The sequence below is a fragment of the Phacochoerus africanus genome, chromosome 6 (assembly GCF_016906955.1).
Source record: "Phacochoerus africanus isolate WHEZ1 chromosome 6, ROS_Pafr_v1, whole genome shotgun sequence".
Taxonomy (NCBI): domain Eukaryota; kingdom Metazoa; phylum Chordata; class Mammalia; order Artiodactyla; family Suidae; genus Phacochoerus; species Phacochoerus africanus.
Window position 1 is genome coordinate 48,601,177 of NC_062549.1, and position 6,212 is coordinate 48,607,388.

Consider the following 6,212-nt stretch of genomic DNA (forward strand, 5'->3'; position numbering starts at 1 on the left):
TATATTCTATATTTTTTATAGAGCTTTGAAAAAATTCCCCACTCTTATAGAATTTAAAGGGGGGTATACCCTTGTGATATATGCATTAATTAGATGCTGGGTTTTGGTATATTAATAGATATTAAATAATGATGAAATATCAAATAGAAAAAGGAGAACACAAATCTGATTATACAGTAGGATCCTAATTTTACAAAAGGCTGCATATATAAATAAGTCAAGAAAGTATATGTGAATTTTAATACAGGTTTAAATTGTTTCTTAAGAGTATTTTATGTGTGTGTGTTTGAGGTATAAATGAGATGTAATATGTTAGTTTTAGATGAACCACATGATTTGACATTTGTATATATTGTGAAGCGACCAATGGAATCAGTCTAGTTAATATCCATCACCATATATAGTTACAGTATTTTCCTGTGATAAGAAATTTTAAGATCTACTCTTTTAGCAGCTTTCAAATATGCAATACAGATATTATCTATAGTCACTATGTTGTGCCATGACTTATTTTATGACTGAAAGTTTTTAACCTTTTGACCCCCTTTACATATTTTAACCAACCCCAATTCCCACATCTGGCAAACATTAATCTGTTGTCTGTATCTGCGAACTTAATTTTATATTGTGTTTTGTTTCATTTACTTAAATTCCACATATATGTGAGAGTATACGGTATTTGTCTTTCTCTGCTTTATTTCACTTAGCATAAAGCCCTTGAGGTTCATGCATGTTGTTGCAAGTGGCAAGGTTTTCTTCTTATTTATGACTGAATAATACTTCACTGTATTACAACATTTCATTTATCCATTTGGTGAACATTTAGATTATTTTTGCATCTTGCCTATTGTAAATAATGTTGCAATGTACATGAGGGAAACAGATGTCTCTTGAGTTACTGTTTTTGTTTTGTTTTTTTTTTTGTCCAGAAGTCAAATTGCTAGTTCATTTGATAGCTTAATTTTTTATTGTGAGGAAAAATATTGTTTTCCAAAGTGGCTGCACTAAGTTATATTTTCACTTAACACACACAAGTGTTCCCTTTCCCCTTGTTCTTGCCAAAATTTAACTCTGGTCTTTTTTAAAAATTAAGGTATAGTTGATTTACAATATTCCTTCAATTTCTGAAGTAGAACAAATTGATCCAGACACCTATACAAACTTACTTAGTTTTCACTCTCCATCAGATTCTTATCCAAGAGACTGGATAGTGTTCCCTGTGCTGTACAGCAGGACCCCATCCCCAATTCATCCTAAATGTAACAGTCTGCATCTACTAACCCCAAACTTCCTATAAGTCCTCCTCTCTTCTTCCTCCCACCTGGCAAACACAAGTCTGTCCTCCATGTTCATTGTATGTTTCTGTTTTGTAGACAGATAATTTGTGCCATATTTTAGACACCACATACAGGTGATATCATATGGTGTCTGTTTTCTCTTACTGATCTATTTCACTTAGCAGGAGAATATCTTCTTCCATCCATGTTCTGCAAATGACATTATGTTGTCCTTTTTATGGCTGAATAGTATTATATTGTATATATGTACCACACCTTCTTAATCCATTCATCTCTTGACATGTATTTAGGTTGTTTCCAAGTCTTGGCTATTGTGAATAGTGCTGCAATGAACATATGGATGCATGTATCTTTTTCCATGGAAATTTTGTTTGGATATATGCCTTGGAGTGGGATTTCTGGATCATACAATAGTTCTATATTTAGTTTTCTGAAGGACCTTGATACTGTTTTCCATAGTGGTTGTACCAATTTACATTCCCACCAACAGTGAAGGAAGGTTCCCTTTTTTCCACATCCTCTCCAGAATTTGTTATTTGTTGGCTTGTTAATGATGGACATTCTGACCATTGTGAAGTGTACCTCATAGTAGTTTTGATTTGCATCTCTCTAATAATTATTGATGTTCAGCATTTTTTCATGTGCCTGCTGGCCATATGCATGTCTTCTTTGGAGAAATGTCTATTTAGGTCTTTTGCCCATTTTTTGATTGGGTTGTTTGTTTGTTGTTGTTGTTGTTGAGTTGTATGAGTTGCCTGCATATTTTGGAGATTAAACCTTTGTTATTTGTATCATTTCCAAAGAGATTCTCCATTCTGTAGGTTGTCTTTTTGTTTTGTTTTTTAATGGATTCCTTTGCTGTGCAGAAACTTTTGAGTTTAATTAGGCCCCATTGGTTTATTGTCGTCTTTACTGTCATTATTCTAGAAGGTGGATCAAACAAGATATTGCTGCAATTTAGGTCAAAGAGCATTCTGCCTATGTTTTACTCTAGGAGTGTTGTAGTATCTGTACTTACATTTAGATCTTTAATCCATTTTGAGTTTATTTTTGTGTATAGTGTTAAAAATGTTCTAATTTCATTATTTTACATGTAGCTGTCCAGGTTTCCTAGCACCATTTATTGAGGAGACAATCCTTCCTCCACTGTATATTCTTGCCTCCTTTGTCATATATTAGTTGACCATAAGTGTTTGGGTTTATTTCTAGGATTTCTATCCTATTTCATTGATCTATTTTACTGTTTTTATGCCAGTACCATACTGTTTTAATGATGATAACTTTGTAGTAGTGTCTGAAGTCAGTGAGCCTGATTCCTTCCGTTTTGATTCTTTCTTTTCCATATCACTTTGGCTATTTGAGGTCTTTCGTGTTTCCATAAAGATTTTAAAATATTTTGTTCTAGTTCTGTAAATAATGTCATTATAATTTAATAGGTATTGCATTGAATCTGTAGATTGCCTTAAGTAGTATTGCCATTTTGACTATATTGATACTTCCAATCCAAGAGCATAGTAAAAATATGAGTGCTTCATGAATTTGTATATTATCCTTGTGCAGGGGCCATGCTAGTCTTCTCTGTAGCATTCCAATTCTAGTATATGTGTTGCTGAAGCAAGCACTCTCTTGTCTTTTTGATGCTAGCCATTATAATAGGCATGAAGTTTTGATTTGCATTTCCCTGGTGATTATTGCTGTTGATCATCTTTTCATGTACCTGTTGGCCATCTATATATTCTTCTTCATCAGAAGCATATTTATGAGTTACCTTTGTGGTCAGGAGTATGAGAATATGGTTAGTGCTGTTGATCACCTTTTCATATATCTGTTGGCCATCTATATATTCTTCTTCATCAGAAACATATTTATTTTGGAGTTCCCATTGTGGCTCATCAGTATGACAGTATTCTTTAGAAATTTTATTTTAAAAGGTAAAGTCTGGGAGTTCCTGTCATGGCTCAGCAGTAATGAACCGAACTTGTATCCATGAGGAATCGGGTTTGATCCTTGGCCTCACTCAGTGGGTTAAGGATATGGTGTGCCATAAGCTGTGGTAGTAGTTCACAGATATGGCTTGGACTCTGCATTGCTGTAGCTGTGGTGTAGGCAGGCAGTTGTAGCTTCAGTGACCTCTAGCCTGGAGCTTCCATATGCCAAGTGTGTGGCCCTAAAAAAGACAAAAAAAAAGAAAGAAAAAATAAACATTTCTATTTGGACACCCTGTCCATTTTTAATTTGATTGTTTGCATATTGGTAACGAGCTGTATGAGTTTTTATATATTCTGTATACTAACCTCTTATCAGGTATATACTTTGCAAATGATTTCTCCCATTCAGTAGGCTGTCTTTTCATTTTGTCAATGGTTTTCCTTGCAATGATAAGCTTCTCTGTTTGATGTAATCTACTTTTTAATTTTTGCTTTTGTTGCTTTTGTTGCTTTTGCTGCTTTAGGTTGTGATGTCAGATTCAAAATGCCAAGACCAAATTCAAAGAGCTAACCTACTCTTTTCTTTTACAGGTTTTATGGTTTCAGGTCTTACATTAAGTCTTTAATCCGTTTTGAGTTAATTATTGTATATGATATAAGACAGTGGCCCACAGTCCTTCCAAGTAGGGCTGCCCTGGGGAAGAGCTTCTTGGGTTCGCAGAGGCCCAGCAGGCCTCTCAAGCCCTCGGGGGTGGGGGGTGCCGCACTCCTGCGGAACAGCTGCCCAGGACTGCCAGCCCCCTGCAGGATCCCCCACAGCCCAGAAAAGCTAGAACAATCTTGGCTGGGCCATGAAAAGATCTGCCTACATTCTTGGACAGTCCTTCCAAGTTGGGCTGCCCTGGAGAAGAGCCTCTTGGGTTCGCAGTGGCCCAGCTAGCTGCTCCAGCCCTCAGGGGGTGCTGCACTCCCACAGAACAGATTCCCAGCACCGACAGCCCCCTGCAAGAGCCCCTGCAGCCCAGAAAAGCTAGAACAAGCTTGGCCAGACTGTGAAAAGATCTGTCTACATTCTCAGATAGTCCTTCTGAGTGAGGCTGCCCTGGGGAAGAGCCTCTTAGGTTCTCAGTGACCCAGATAGCTGCTCCAGCACTTGTGGGATGCTGCACTCCTGTGGAACAGCTGCCCAGCACTGTGAGCCACCTGCAAGAGCCCCACAGCCCAAAAACACCAGAGCAAGCATTGCCCAGCCAAGTGATATATGCTCCCATTGTGATGTGGACCTCCCAGTCCTGTCTGCACTCAGAAATCCTCTGTTGCTTCAGAGAGAACCTGTTAGCCCCACCAACACTCAAGAAAAGCAACACTGCCTCAAAAAAGACTGACCAACAATGCCAGCCCTTGAGAAACATTCCACAGCAGTGACAAGGCAAACACTGCTCAACCATGGAGAGTACAACACCACCAGGAAAAAGAAAACAACAAGGAAGATGAAGGAGCTGAGAAACCACCCCGAGTTAAACCAACAGGAGAACTCACCTAAAGCAGTCAACAATGAAACAGATCTCTGCAGTCAGACAGACGTGGAGTTCAAAAGAGAAATAGTGAAAAGACTGAAGGAATTAAAAGAAGATATGAACAGTAATGCAGAAGCCCTCAGAAAGGAACTAGAAAATATAAGGAGGAGCCAAGAAAAACTATAAAATTCATTTGCAGAGTTACGAACTGAACTAAGGGCAGGAAAAACCAGAATGAATAATGCAGAAGCACGAATTAGTGATGTGGAACATAGAATAATGGAAATCACCCAATCAGGTCAGCAGACAAAAAACCAAATCAAAAAACATGAAAGCAATATAAGAGACTTATGCGATAATATAAAGCGGGCCAATCTATGCATAATAGGAATTCCAGAAGGAGTTGAAAAAGATAAGGGAATGGAAAATATATTTGAAGAAATTGTTTCTGGAAACTTCCCAAATCTAAAGGATACTGAGTCCAAGATACAGGAAGCACAGAGGGCCCCAAACAAGTTGAACCCAAATAGACCCACACCAAGACACATTATCATAAAAATGGCAAAAGTTAGTGATAAAGAGAGGATCCTAAAGGCAGCAAGAGAAAAGCAGAATGTTACCTACAAGGGAACCCCCATAAGATTATCAGCTGATTTCTCTACAGAAACACTACAGGCCAGGAGGGAATGGCAAGAGATATTTAAAGTGCTAAAAGGAAAAAAATATGCAACCTAGAATACTATATCCAGCAAGAATATCATTTAAAATATAAGGGGAAATAAACAATTTTGCCAACAAACAAAAGCTAAAAGAATATAGCAATACAAAACCCAGGTTAAAGGAAGTATTGAAAGGGCTTCTCTAAACCAGAAAGAAAGGAAGGAAAGAAAGGGAGGAAAAAGAAAAAAAAAAGAAGAAGAGGAAGAACTAGGATTGAGGAAACCACAATCAGAGAGCAGTCACTCAAATAAGCCAGCATACAACTTTAATCATGAACAGGCCTCAAACAAAATAAAATTAAAAAGAAAAAATAAAAAGTCATCAAAATCATAAAATGTGGGCAAGAGATGTTAGGAAATAAATAGAGCCTTTTTCTTTGTTTGTATGTTTTTCTTCTTAATTTTAATATAGTAATGAAGTGTTTGAACCTACAGGACCATCAGGCTAAAACACACAATTATGGGAAGGTGTTAGCATACTTAAAAACAGGGCAACCACAAGCCAAAACCAAACATTGCATTCACAAAAAATGAAAAAAAAACCCTCTAGCAGATAATAGCCAGAACCATCCAACCAAAAAAAGAAAGGAAGAATGAAGAACTATAGAATCAATGGAACACAAGGTTCAAAATGGCAATAAATAATCATCTATCAATTATCACCTTAAATATCAATGGACTGAAGGCTCCAATCAAAAGACACAGAGTGGCTGAGTGGATAAAAAGGCAAAAAACTTCAATATTCTGCCT

The 6,212-nt window shown here is 37.1% G+C and overlaps 1 non-coding gene across 1 annotated transcript; it reads right to left on the minus strand.

Moving 5' to 3' along the window:
• Positions 1–2,813: 2,813 nt before the first annotated feature.
• LOC125130204 (U6 spliceosomal RNA) lies at positions 2,814–2,920 on the minus strand. Its single transcript, XR_007135699.1, has one exon. It is a non-coding gene; the product is annotated as a U6 spliceosomal RNA (small nuclear RNA).
• Positions 2,921–6,212: the final 3,292 nt, after the last annotated feature.